Source organism: Hetaerina americana, unplaced genomic scaffold, assembly GCF_022747635.1.
Source record: "Hetaerina americana unplaced genomic scaffold, ioHetAmer1.1.p SCAF_4, whole genome shotgun sequence".
NCBI classification, from domain to species: Eukaryota; Metazoa; Arthropoda; class Insecta; order Odonata; family Calopterygidae; genus Hetaerina; species Hetaerina americana.
Genome location: NW_027286985.1, coordinates 26,235,333 through 26,249,411, shown reverse-complemented (window position 1 = coordinate 26,249,411; position 14,079 = coordinate 26,235,333). Strand labels below are relative to the sequence as shown.

The window sequence follows — 14,079 nt, the reverse complement described above, 5'->3', positions numbered from 1 at the left end:
CCTGCCTCCCCCACCCATTTTCCTCCCTCAAACCCGTGAACCACCCTTTCGCCCGGTGGGGACCGGAGAGACGCGGAGAAATAAAAATTATGTTGGGTGGGAAAGGGAGGATTGTGATGGGCGGGCGGGGTGAGGGCACGGCGTGCTCCGATCGGAATTCAGATCGCCGGACCCCTCTTCTCATCCCCCTTGTGTCTCCACCTCTCCCTCCTGCCGCGTACGTGCCCTGATCCGCGTTCGGAAGATGGCAGAAAAGACCAGCGCCATCTTCCATTGTTGTTGCCCCGTGAAGGGAGCTTTTCTCGAAAAAAAATGAATGAAAACCTCAGCGCGTTCCTTCTCTTTCTCTCCAACCCCCCCTCCTCCCGTTGCCTTCACTCTCCTGGTTTTCGTTCCGCGCAAGTCTTTTGTTTGACTCTCACCTGTCGCCGGGCTCTGTTTCGATGAGATGGCCGCTTGCTTCTCTTGGAGATCGTGTTCGTGTGTGTGTACGTTTGAGAACCCCAAAAAAAATCAGACGGGGAAGTTTTGGGTGAAGGAAAGGTGTGGCAGAAGAAAAAAAAAAGCGCGAAATGGCTAGCGGCTCTTTGCTAAAAGGCGAACTTAGGAGAGAGGTTTGGACAATCCTGACTACTTTTCACTTCGGAACCGGTTGTGTAAAAAATTTGCTGCGTAACACGAACTTCCGGAACCAATAGGTAGCCGTCTACGGCATGTACAGTAAAAAGATCGCCAAGACTACTGTGAAAGTTTAGTACAAAATTTTCTCAGACCAATTTTACCCAATCATAAAGTTTCTGGATGTTTCACGAAACGATTTTCAAGTATGAGATTACGTTGTGACAGTGGCAAAGTTTTCGTGCGGACGTTTGCGTAAGAAGCATAAACAAAGAAAAACTTAACATATTTTCAATTGTCAGTTCATTTGCGATATTGCATTCGTTGAAGTGTTTCAAATTCTTTTACCTTTTTTAGTAATTATAATTATTAGCGAAAAAGATGTAATTTTTATTAGGATAGCAACTTGTGCAATCACGATGTTTTGCTCGAGAATCCTCTCTTTAAATAGATATTGGTAACTGTTACTTCATATATTATACTTCAAATATTCATGAAATGTAAAAGGAAAATATTACGCGAGGCGTATGTTTTCTTCAAAGTGGTTGTGAGCATAAGAATATGCTTATCTTGATATTCCATGAAGACAATTGAAAACAGAACAATTTTGCTAAAAATCCTTATTCCAAGTATCGGTAATAAAAGCCAAGAATTCAAAGTGGCACCTCTTTCTCGGAAACAAATCATCCTGTTCTCTGGTAACGGCTGTGATAACCATTTTTCGTCGCCATCCTCAAATAAAACCTACTATTCGGTAGGATTAAATCGTCATTTTTCGTCCCCTTTCCTGGAAATCATGAGGAGTGCTTCCAGCGAGAGCTCGGTTCTAATCAGATTTGTTTTCTCAGTACCGACATCGTTGATATCTCTCCGGAGTGAGAGGGAAAACCTCTCAAACCTTCCGCAACGTCCCCTTTCATCTTGCGATGCGAATTTTCTCGGAGGGTGGGGATAATGCGGGTAATCCCTTGTCGGCGACAGGGCGTCAATTATTCCGTATCGGAGGAAATGGCAGCGACGTCGTAGAAAATGGCGACGATTTCAGAAGAGGCTTGTTTGGATCATTACCACCGACGTGCCCACACACACACACACACGCACACTGACGGCCGCACATAAACATGGTACGCCGCCTTCTTCGCGATGGCAATGAAACTGATTCCATCTCGAAGCATCGCGCGCAACAATGATCGCCCCCGGTGAGACGGCCTCCATTCCCCACAAGAGCCCACCAACCACCCACGCTCCCCAAACCTCTTCCTCCTCTCCCGGCCCCTCCCTCTCTCATTCTGACCACACTTCTCTCGGGTGAGTCGATTCCATCCATCCTCCTTCCACTGAAATACTTATAAAACCCACACGAACACACTCGGCTGCGTTCACGAACAAACTGGAATCTGTTTTTTTTACTATTATAATCATTTTTATTTTTCCCTTTCTGTCCATCTCTCGTTCGTTTTTGGGGTGACCGACGCTTTGAGAGTCCAAACAATTTTGTTCCCGGGAAAATGAGAGGAACTGAAGCGCTCGACGCGATACGCCCACACGAACCACCACCGCCAGTTACCTCTCTCCAGCCCCCCACCTCTCCCCCCGCCGTGTTCACTCGCTCCCGCCCAACCCCCCGCCGCGAGTGAGCGCGACCTCTTCCGCCTCCACCTCCCCAGATCCTCCTCCCCACCCTCGTTTCCTCGTTCCCCTCTTCCTTAAACCCTTAATTCCGCCCTCCATGGTGACCCCCCTCTCATTCCCAGCGCAGCGCGCCCCCTTCGCCTTTCCCCCACTTCCTCCCCATTCTCCGACGACGCCACGTGTGGCAAATTGGTTTCATTCCACGACCGATATTTGCCTCATGCCGCGGCGTTCTGCCCATTCTGGCCGATTCTCTCCCTTGTGCTCACGAGTAGCGACGGAAATCCGTGTGACGATTGAATAGTTAGATGAGGAGGTCTGATTCATTTTTACGACATGGCTTATAGTTTCCTCCTTCTAAACGTTCAGCTCATGAGAGACTTTTATTCATGATAAGGGAAAGAGATCAGATTTTCGTGGCGGATGTGCTTAGCCTTGATTTTAGCGATTAAGTTAATTTAAATACTCTTCGTAGAATGGCTCGTTTAATCCGAAGTACCGAAATCTTCCTCGTCTTTGGAAGTCACGTATTCCCAGTGATCTCCTCTCCCATGATGTTTCAAATCTCGGTGCCCTCGTTATTGAGTCATGTAGGCAGCCCACGCAAAACTTCTTTAATCAGTATTTTCGCGACGAGTGTGATATATGCCCGCATACCACTTGCTACTATTTCCGCCAAGATTTCAGACCATATCCCAGAGGCCGGTGATCACCTCAACATTCGTCGATTATTTTTTATATAAAGCAATTTATCTTAAGATTACAAGGAGAGATATTTGCCATTTTAGCCGTTAGACTTTCAAGAAACGTTTACTTCCACTACTTCAGCTGTAGAAAGCTATGAGGAATTTCAAATAAATACTCTGCACATTTTGTTTGGATTGAATTATGTGACTTCTACATATATTTTATGTGCAGTATAAATAATGGGACTAAACAAATACTGATAATGAATCGATAGCAATCGCGAAAAACCTTGAATTATTATTTTTGAACGAGAGAAGCCACGGCTCCGATATCCTTTCTGTTGCATGCAAGTGATCGAAAGAGAGTGAGTGAGAAGGAGAAACGGAGAGAGAGAGAGAGGATCCTAAAAAACCAACAGTGCACTCGGGACGAAGCGATTTCGAGCAAATCGGGTGTTTGCGCCCGCGCGCGTGTTTCGAGTAAATCGGCGAATCCGTTGATTTCCTCGGCCACGAGGGATTGGGAAACGGAATCCTGTCGAACGGCACTGCGCTTCTCGGAGCGATATCTTCCTCCTCCTCTGTTTTTCCATCCGCCATCCCCCCTGCCCATCTCCCTCCCGCCGCCCATTGCTAGACCCCCACCGCCCATAGCTAGACCCCACCTTCCTCCGGCCCACCTCTACCACTCCCTCTCCCTTCCGAGGGCACAAGAAACTCCCCGCCCCCACGCCGCAGTAGTGGGTGGAGGATATGAAGGGGGGGGGGAGAAAACGATCCAGCACGAGGGTTTGGGAGGGGGGCAAGGGGGGGGGGGAAGAGGGACCTTCCGACTTCCATAATGTCAGATATTTCCAAATGGTTTCGGATTGGCGGTCGGATGGGGGTTTTTGACGGTAGGCCTCAGGAGGGTTTTTTTTTTCTCTCTCTCCTCCCCCTCTCCCCGCGGCCCCCGCCCCCTCCTTCCTCTTTGAAACAGACTGTGGATGGCGGGGGGGGGTAGGGTCGAGTAGATGGCGGGATCGCGAGTGAGTGGGTGATTACCCCCATCCCTTCCGCCTCCCTGGAGTAGACCGCCCCGTCATAACCCATCCGGGGAAAAATGCTCTAGGTATCCTCTCCCCTCTCGCTTGCCTCCTCTCCCGCCAGCTCGGGCCCCCGAACCCCCCGCCGCCCACACAGCGGCAATCCAACACGAAGGGAAATAAAAGACATCCGCCGACCGCCGGTGTCGATGTGTGTGCCACGTACGTCAAGGGTGTTTGGTATGGCTTATAGACGCATACTTAATGCCTGGAGATTGTATGTATATTCAGTAACTGTCTTTAATTGTGGTCTAGCATTAAATAAGTAAAAGCTAGTCGACCCGTTTTATTTTAATGGCCAGGCAATTCCTCCGGTAATTGTTTAATTCCGCCGCATGCGTGAAGTGTAATTTATGTAATAATCCTAATTTAATTTTAATGTTGCGTGCATTTTCCATTAGAAAATGCTCCATCCGAGAAAGGGAAATTAAATGCGGTTTAAATCATCAATGTCAATTGTCATTTATTGTTGTCATTACATTCATAAAACGTCATCGAATAATCTCAGGGATGTTGTCGATAGTATTTCATAATAAGTATTAATAAGTGTGGACGCTTCCCAAGTTCATTTGGATCTCGCCGATGTACGCTCGCTGTATGGGCCAAAATTTAAGATTATTTTTGTGTAGAAAACTATAATATGGTGATTAGCATATTCAACAAGGTTGAATATTAACTTTCAATATTTTAACTTGGTTTATTTCGAATGGGATAGAATAATGCTGTACGCGCGATAAAAATAGTTTGCTTAGGTGTATAAATGGGGTTTCGAATATTATATTGTTTCTGGTATAATTGACCTGTGGGTAGTCCTTTTAAAGTTTTTATCTTCTGTAAATTTGTCCAGCGTGGTAGAGGGAGTGGTCTCGGACCATTCAAAGACCAGTTTCCACCGGGGCATCTTGCCAAAAAGGTAACTATTTGACCATTCGTGGAAGACGGTTAATAATTGACCTAGCACCACGCCTCCTCACCCGCTGCCTATAAAATGCACACCGTGGGTACTGCTATCCTGTTATTTAATATTGGTAGTTATTTTAGAATGTATGTATTGGCGATTGCCGGACCGAACATTTAAAGCAGATCCCGTCGAACTGGAAATATCGCAAGTTATTCTGAATTCGCGATTAATACTAGGCGTACCATAGGAAAAATTAGTGGGTAGTCGGGCCGTTGTAATTCCACAAGACATTTAAATTCCAAGAAACTGCGGGATATGCCGGAACAGTAACTTTTAACGGAGTCATCCGCAAGTGTACATTACACTAAAACAGTTTCAGAGTGTAAAAATCATTCGTCTTGACCGGGATTCGAATCCGGATCCCTTGATATCCGGCTGAGTGCTTTAGCCAGTTAAGCTATCGAGACGTCCTCTTAAACTCTGAAGTTCCGAAAATTGAGGGATCCGGGTTCGAATCCCGGTCAAGGCGAATTATTTTTACGCTTTGAAATTGTTGCATTGTAATTTAAACAGAAGTTTCAGGAAATTGAGCAGAATGCTGTCATGGCGAAAGTCGGTGACAGCATCGTACAATAATAATTGCTGTTCAGTTGGGAACGGGAAAACAATTACGACTGCGTTTCGCCGATTGGATTTTGTGATTATATTTTGTGACGCAATCGATGGCAATCCCGAAATGTGGAATATATCCCTCTCGTGCGGCTTGTCCCCGTTGCGCAGATCTCCTGTACAGCATTAACATGGAAATGCCGCTCTGAAAAAAATCCGGAAACCACCGCTCCCGGCCATCAATCTACCCTTTGTGTCCCTGCGCGCTGACATGGCATTAACTGCCCCTACACAAACTTACCACTCAAGCATCCTTCCCCCCGCGATTCTACTCTTTCCGTCAGTTCACCCCACAGAGTCTCCCCTCTTCCCTCCCGACCAACCAACCAACCGTACCTGCCCACTTAACTCTCCCGCCGACTCGCCGCGCACTCTCTAGGAAGGACTTCCTCCCCCACGGCTAAACCTGTGATTTAATGGTTTGCGGCTCCGTAGGTTTCTCTCTCTCCCCTCCTTCCTTTAATGCCCGAGTGTGCGATCTGTTTTTTTTCTTGTTTTTGCGTGCATGGTGTTTGTGTCGCTCCTACCTTCCCGCTCGACCTCCTCCGCGACTTCCCTTTTCTCCACCCCCTTCCCTCGAAAGTACCATCCTCACCCTCGCCCCCCCCTGCAATATTTCATCCCCCTCCTCCCTCATCACACCAACCCCCACCACCCGATCCGCGTGCAAAGAGAGCCGAGCTCAATGGTGTCTCCCGGACATGTCCTTCGGAATCCTCCTCCTCTCGATATGCTCTTCGCAGCCTGAGAACGTGGGTGGGTGGACTCATTAACGAACGAAATGGATACGAGTCTTTTTTTTATCGTGGAAGAGCAAGAACGAGATCGTAATTTCTTTCATCTCCACGCCATCCTGCGCGCAGTCTCACTAATCCAACTGCGACGCCTAAGAAGTCCAATTACTGATTTTTGATGAGGCGGTAATGAAATTGTACGGGATGGTTTCGAAAGCTGTATTCATTTGACAATTCAAGGAATGAAGTGCCGGGAGTAAAGTGAGAAAATGCGTTTTTTTTTGTGGTGGAGTAGTAAATAGAATTCCCCATTTGGTCTGAGTCCTGTTTAGGAGTTGTAAAACGATATTTCGGCCGTATGCTGTGAGCTCCAAGAAAGTAATGCGTATTTCCAGTGCCCCTTGTTCCATTTCTCAATTTCACTTTCCTAAGCGCACTGTTTCATCTGCACATAAATTATCAAGACTTAAAACTGTTTATTAAGCGTGTACCCGTGACCGAATCACCTTTGGTGTAACTACTTCGATGGTATTCGTCAACATCGAGAAATAGAGGATCTATAATCGAGTGAGGGCAAACATTACTCATATTTTGTTTGTGTGTTTTTGTTGGTGGAATTAACGTTAATTCAACATGAACCGACATGCTTAGTTGGTTAAGCGAGCCGAGCATGCGAACCAAAGAAAATCATAAGTGTATTTTGCCCATAAATGCGATTCCTTATGTGTTAATGATCTTCAAGCACTCTCATCGTGTTTCTTGAGTGTCTGATGTGCCCTTGTTCCAAACGTGAACTCTTATTTAAGTAAAGATTTGCTTTATTGGCTTGTTCAACCGCGGAAATCAGTCAGAAGAGAATTACTCTCACTTTCCATTTAAAATTCAAGCGCACGCCTTAATGGCTATAACCCAATGTAATGAAAGCCTTATGTTTTATGTTAGTGGCCATTAGGTTGTTTACTCTTCGCTAAACCTTTACATTTCGCTGTGCTGACGCATGCATTTCATTGAGTTTTTTTCTGCATGCCTGAATGAAAGGCTCCACGCGGATGACTGAATGTACAGTTAATTTCGAAAGCGGTCCGCGCCGCTTTTGGGGCGAGAGTGCCGAAATCCTGGGGCATAGTACTCTTTAGGGTCAGACGTGGCTCTGTCATCATTAAGATGCTTAACTCTTTTATGGGGCAATATTTCCTCAGGTAGTCTTAATGTTCTGTCTTCTTTTCGTGTTCATCATAGTATTGCGATTACCATGTGCAGCTTCGTAGGCATTATCTAGTCAGAATTCCACAACCACAGGAGAAAACGCCAATAAAAACGTCTTAATCATCACGTAAATCACTTTATGTAATGTATTTTCATAATTAATTAATAAATATTAGACAAAAAATAGTTTTAAAATACATAGGCTATTGTATGCTCGATAGCAATCTATTTTTTCGTTCTTTTCTTTGCAGTTACTGATTATATATCCTAATTTACTTGTGCTCCATTCGCTACGTCTTACAAAGTAGCGTGGCACAAAAATCTCCATGATATATGTTTATTTCAAGGAAATGAATTTTACAGACGATACCGCCAAGTTTTTTACCAATGCAATCAGGTGTGTTCAATACGTAATCCGTACACTACAACACAGCAGTACAAACGATCAGTATTCCTTCCATAAGGAGAAAATCTTATGGCTTTCCGCCTTTCCTCCCTAATTCCTCAAAATTGTACCTTATCTCAATTTTTCAAATTTAAATAACCTTGAACTCAATAAACTAGATTAGTATGTAAGATAAACTTTTGAAACTTTGAAACTTTTGTGAAATTTAGTGTGTCGAATTGGTTTGTTAACGGTTCTTGCAGAGTCTACCGTTGCTGCCAACATTTCATTCTGTAATGAATAATTGAACGTTCCCCGAGTATAATTAGGATCGTGTTAATGGTCCCGTCATAAAAGGTAATGGTATTTGTTACCGATGGTGATACTGAAATTGCATTGGTAAATACCGATTTGGATTAAATAGATACCACTCGAATCATAGGAGCAAAACGAGTCCCAAGAAATATTTCTCGTTCACTCCTTGCTTCTATGACCTATTTCTTTTCTCAGAATATTTTTGACTTGTGCTTCCTCCTCCTACGTCGGATGAATCTTCGTTTCAAAATTGGAACGTTCTAGTTGATCACAAGTTAATTTTTGAACTTCTGGCATTGCAATACTTGAATCTTTTTTCGGCACAAAGTAATACTCTTGAGAATATCAACATTTCTGAAACCATTTCGGGGGCCCATAACTGTTACGGGCCTCCGTGTGATTTATAGTCATTGAGCTTTTATTGGGTTGTTCATCCTTTTTCCAGTGTAAGGATGTAAAACTCTTAAGATTTTCATTAATTTGAATTCATTCTAGACCAGGAATATGGTGTGCAGAAGTAGGAATCCTCCTTGAAATAAAATTCAGTCTCGCCGCGCGGTAAGTTCTCTTTGGTTTTCTGGCGTTCGTTCTTGCCCATTCAAATGGGTTAAAAGAAGGCCCTCGACGAACGGTTTTTTGCTTCCCTGTTCCTGATTTTTTTTACCGTCGCTTCTCCTCGCTTCCTCGATATGTTCCATAACGTCTCTCCAGGGAAATGTATTAATTAAAGTTTCAACACTTCGCTTCTAGAAAGTTTTTCGTGATTTGAAAAATGAAAAATCGTTGCACCGAGTCCACTTAAAAAAAATAATTTAACCAATGGTAATAACAGTCTTTTTGTTTTTCATAAATCCCATTGGGCTGATTTTGAATTAATTTTAAACTCTAGTGCTTGTGCTTCATCCGTGTCGTTTTATGCGGTTTTAGGTGTATTTGTTTATGGCTGATAGCATTTTCGTGTATATACGGTACTGTGTTCCTTGTGACTTCCTAAATGTTAAGTAAAACTATATTTTACTAGTTTTTAACGCTGCAAAATTATGTTTCGGACAGTGTATTTCGAATTTTATTTTGGGTTTTTTATTCAAAAATAATATAGGATAATTAAAAAGTTTTTTTGTCGAAAACCTTGCTACATATATTATGCGTACGTCCTCATTGCCTCATTTTGTCGCTCAGGTTCAGGCACTCACTTATTCTTTCACTTTTTGTTATTTGTCCATTAACTTATTTCATTCTCATTTTTATCATTTGATTTATCACCCGAAATATGACTTGAAATCTATTTTGAAGCTCCCTACGTAGGTAGGCAATCGCCACAAATACCACAATTAAAACCAGAGGGTTTGTGAAATAAGTGTGAATATAACTTATGCGTAAATAGTGAGGAATTCATGCAGTCACGTTATAGAGATCAGTTCCTTTCTCTATGCATCTCGATGTTTTCCAGAAAGAACCTTTACTCGAATGAATCTACCGGTCTAGGTTTACCATCTCTCATATTTCAACTACGTGTCCTCAGCTTAGCACCCTCTCTTGAATGTAGTTGGAATTTTAAAAGGCTGCTAATACGTTGACAGATATAAATAAATAGCAAACTTAATATCCTAGAATTCAAGTGAAAATACATTTCCGTAAAACAAATCCCTCGCAATGACACTCTTACATCTCCGTTCTTATGCTGCGTAAACTTTCCGCTTCTTCGAAGGGACGATTAAAGTTGAAGATTTCTGTCGCTGTCGCCTCGGACTCGGACCGGCGTAGATGCCTTACTCCTGCCTTCTCCTCTACATATACTAAGACGACGGCCATTTTCGGCTCTATACTCATTTTACATCTTCGATCGTTGCCTTTTGAATTTAGCGAGCGCACGAGGGTACAATCGGCAGCCACCCTTACTCCAAGTTAAGAACGGGTCGTTACGGTGTACTAATTACGTCGTCGGACATTGGAAGGTTTTTTTTGCATCGATGCTATTTCTAAATCGGTCGTAAAAACCCATCGTGATTCCGTTCTCGACTTTTCCGTGCTCATTGCATAATCACGGCGAGAGATTTTCATGGCTAACCACTGCTTCTTGTGTTGTGAATCATTTAGCGATGTGCGTTTAATCTTTCTGACAATCTCATAGTTATTTACGTTCCACTTCTGTCTGAAAATAGTTATTGGTTTACATAACATGTGTGGAAAAAATCGAACATTATTCTATGCACTGAGAGTCTGTGACGAGTTAACGAAAATGGAAAATTCCTATTTCCGTCATCCTTATCGTGAGCTCTAGCTGCATTTTTGCATGTATTTACGCGACACTAAGTTTGAACAGTAGCGGTTTACATTCCTTTTGACTTGATTTTTATTGCGATTGTATCTGGCCGTATTTTCTATTCACTTCGTTGCTCATTCTAGTGTACACATTCCCGCCAAAGTGCAATAACCCAGAGCTTTGTGTTATCATTTTACGTCTTCCTTTAATTTTGCATGTGCTTAACTCTAGGAAACCGCAGAGAACGTTGTAACGGTAACATTTTAAGGAGTCATCCGCTAAATATACATAATATTGCCATAGTATCAAGGAGTAAAAATCATTCGCCTTAAAAGCTCAGTCAAGATGAATGATTTTTACTCTTTGACATTGTTGCATTATTTGTATGTGTGTGTTTACATGAACAAATAAATATTTATTCAAACGTATGCACAGATATGAAATAATATTCTGCATATCGCTGTTGCCCTAGCATCTCCCACCTTGCTTGCATTGTATTATATGGATGTATTGTTTAGATGAATTTGAATGATGAGCTTTGGAAAAGTTTATTCACTAAAATTTTCATACTTTTTTGATTGTTTCCTCTCGCATCTCATTCTTCGATTCGTCTCTCACCCAGTCGTGTTTTCTGACTCCAAAATTTTGTCACGTCAGCTGACCATTGCATCCCCGGCCGAGGATGGTCACTCGGCGAAGGACGCTCTCCTGGAGTATTTTCCAAACGAAATCTCCGTCCCTTACCCAAAGCCCGTCTCTTTTACCTCCAGAGACCAGTTCTCGGATGTGGGAGCCGTCGCAACACAAGGAGAAAAAGAGACTCCGACACATTCCCTCCTCTCGTCTCTCATTCTGCGAAGGAAAGTCTTGCGTCACGCTAGTGTTTCCTTAACGAATTCCATTCATCCGTCAATTCAAGTTGATGGCGATTGCCTCCTCTTTTTATTTGTGACTTTTTTCGGGAAGCTCCAGGAGTCAGCTTCCTCAGGGAAATATTAGGGCGTGAGAAAATATCCCAAGCCGCACGTGGACCTCAGCAGTCAAGAGAAAAAAAATCAGTTATACGTAAAGGATTCAGAACACCTTCACATAAAACAGGGAATCGGATAACACTGTAATTGATCATTCATGGGTGAGAATTATATTTTTTTTTGCCCTGAATGTAAGTTGAAAACGCCGCGTAAATGGTGACTGGTCATCATTTTAATAGTATTCGCACATTGTCTTATCTATATTCAGGCCAAAACCTTAAATCCTTTAAACTTAGTCTGATTAATAAAAAAATAACTACATAAAGAAGGAACGAAGAGCGGCCGAAACCTAATGAAAAGAGACATTAACTTTTATTCTCATTAATGAGATGTTTAGTCTAAACTAAGACCTCCCGAAACGACTGACGATGGTAGGAAGCTTATTCTTGCTGTCAACCATAAGCTTCGTTATGAGTAAAGGCGCAAAAGATAATTCATTCATTGACCTATTTTATTTTGAATAGCTAACCCATAAATATCATGAATTGAATTCCCTCATCTGATACGCACCAAATTGTGTAGGGTGATGAAATTGTATTATTGTAAGTGTCCAGAAAAAAACCATTTTATTCGGAAAATTTTCGTTACATCCAGAGTCAGAGATGCATGTAAAACAGTACAGATTTGAAATGCAATTACTATTGGTCTTGATTTTTTTCGCTACGAAATAGTGGTGTCTTGGTTCCAAGCACTTCTAAGGTTGAGGTCATTTTGCACCTAAATTAACCTTCACCGTAATCACCAAATCATCAACATGACGCCCACCCCCGGGGCGCGATCAGAAACCGCGGCATTTAGTCGACACGATGATAGCACGGCACACTCTTGAACCTCGCTCGGCTTGAAAAAATACGGCTTCGGCGATTAAAGAAAAATAAAGACTCGTACAAACCTAGAAAATGTCTCTTGTTCCTCCCGTTTGCTCCGGCGATATCTCTTCTAAACATGGCGTGTCCCGCAAGAATGAAATATTCCAGCCATGGTCTACGGGAATAAAATATCTAGCGCACGAAAAGGTGACCCGGGTTGCCATTCGTTTGCCCATCCCCCCCCCCACCCTTCCTGCCCACCTCACATTTTTTTCCTTCTCCATTCCTTCCTAACCTCACTCCAAACTTCCTCAGCGGCCCCTTTCATCCCCGTCGCGACCCTTGACCTCCTCCCTTCCCCCCAATCCAATCTCCCGGGGGCACCCGCAGGAACCCACAAAAACAGGGACATATAAGTGGGCTGGGATGGGGCGGAGAAGTGGTAGGGAGAGGAAGTCTAGGCAAGCCTTTCGTGGAAGGAGCAGTCCCGAGGCGGGGTTCATGGCTCCTTCTTTCTGCCCCCCCTCTCTTTCCCCCGCCTCTCTTCCCGCCCTTCCCCGCTCTCTCCCCTCCTTTTCCAATCTCACCTCTCGCCCTCGGGGTCCACACGAACAGAAACCGCGCTCAGTCAGTCGGGGGAAGATCACGTTTGCCGTCACACCTTGAAATTCCAGAGCGACTGAAGAGGTTAGGGCGGTCAAGGGAGGAGGAGGAGATTGGTGTGAGGCGGGGCAGAGGGGAGGGGGCTGTTGAAGCCGCAGGTGAAGGGGATCGAGGGTGAGTCGTAGCGGGGGTTGGGAGGGTCAACTCCGGGGGCGGAGGGGTTGGGAGGGGGAGGGAATGGTTTTCTCTCCCGAGGTGCGCTAGGATGGTGGAAGATAGGGTTAAAAGTCGACGTGCGTGTGTGTTCGTGCGTTTGCTGTGGGGAGCAGAGGGTTGGATCAGGAGATGAAGTGTTTCTCGTTTTTTGGTGACGGCATCGCGGAAGGGGAGATTTCGTGCGGATAAAACATTACTCTTTGGAAAAAAGATCTCTTTTCGACAATTGTAACCTGTGTACGTGTAGCAGAATGGATCGTTTAGTAAACTATGATCCATTAAACACTAAAAATCGGAAATTATTCATTACTTATTAATCAGAGAAGTCTCATTACCATAAGAACGTTCTCATGAATATCACATGCTTTTATAACGTCTGTGCGCTGGGCACAACTGAGCTGACTGGCACTGAAACTTCTCCAGTTAATCCTAATTTTTACATTCCAAATGATCTTTCATTCCGTAGAAATTAGAAGATTAATAAATTGCACAATTTCACCTTATATCCTATTCTGTGCTCGTCCTATATCCTATTCCTTTTTACAGGTGGTGACCTCACACCCCCCGCCACACGCCTTTGCGGCGGCTTGCGGGGTATTATGTGATGCTCTCTACAGGCATTATTGAATTCGACTTATTTCCTCTTTTCATCGTTTAGTTTAAACATTTCAAGCGATACCATTATGTAATGAATTCTCTGAGAGCTACTTTAAATTGTTAAGCACTTGATAATTTGAGGACTGCCTAGTTGTTAGTTCTAAACGATTTTCGAAAGGTTCTGCGTATCATAAAGCTGTTGTGGTAAGTTTAAGGACTGATGGTGCTAGATTTTCAATATAATTGACACCAAAGGTACCGGAAGCTGAAATAACCTTCAATTTCTTCCCTTTCACAAAAAACTTGTATTTCTCATTTTTTATCTGAAA

The 14,079-nt window shown here is 43.6% G+C and overlaps 1 protein-coding gene across 1 annotated transcript in view; it reads left to right on the top strand.

The window, feature by feature from the left end:
- LOC139692123 (uncharacterized) overlaps positions 1-14,079 on the top strand; it is a 125,078-nt gene that overhangs the window by 68,784 nt on the left and 42,215 nt on the right. The gene's annotated exons all lie outside the window — the stretch shown is intronic.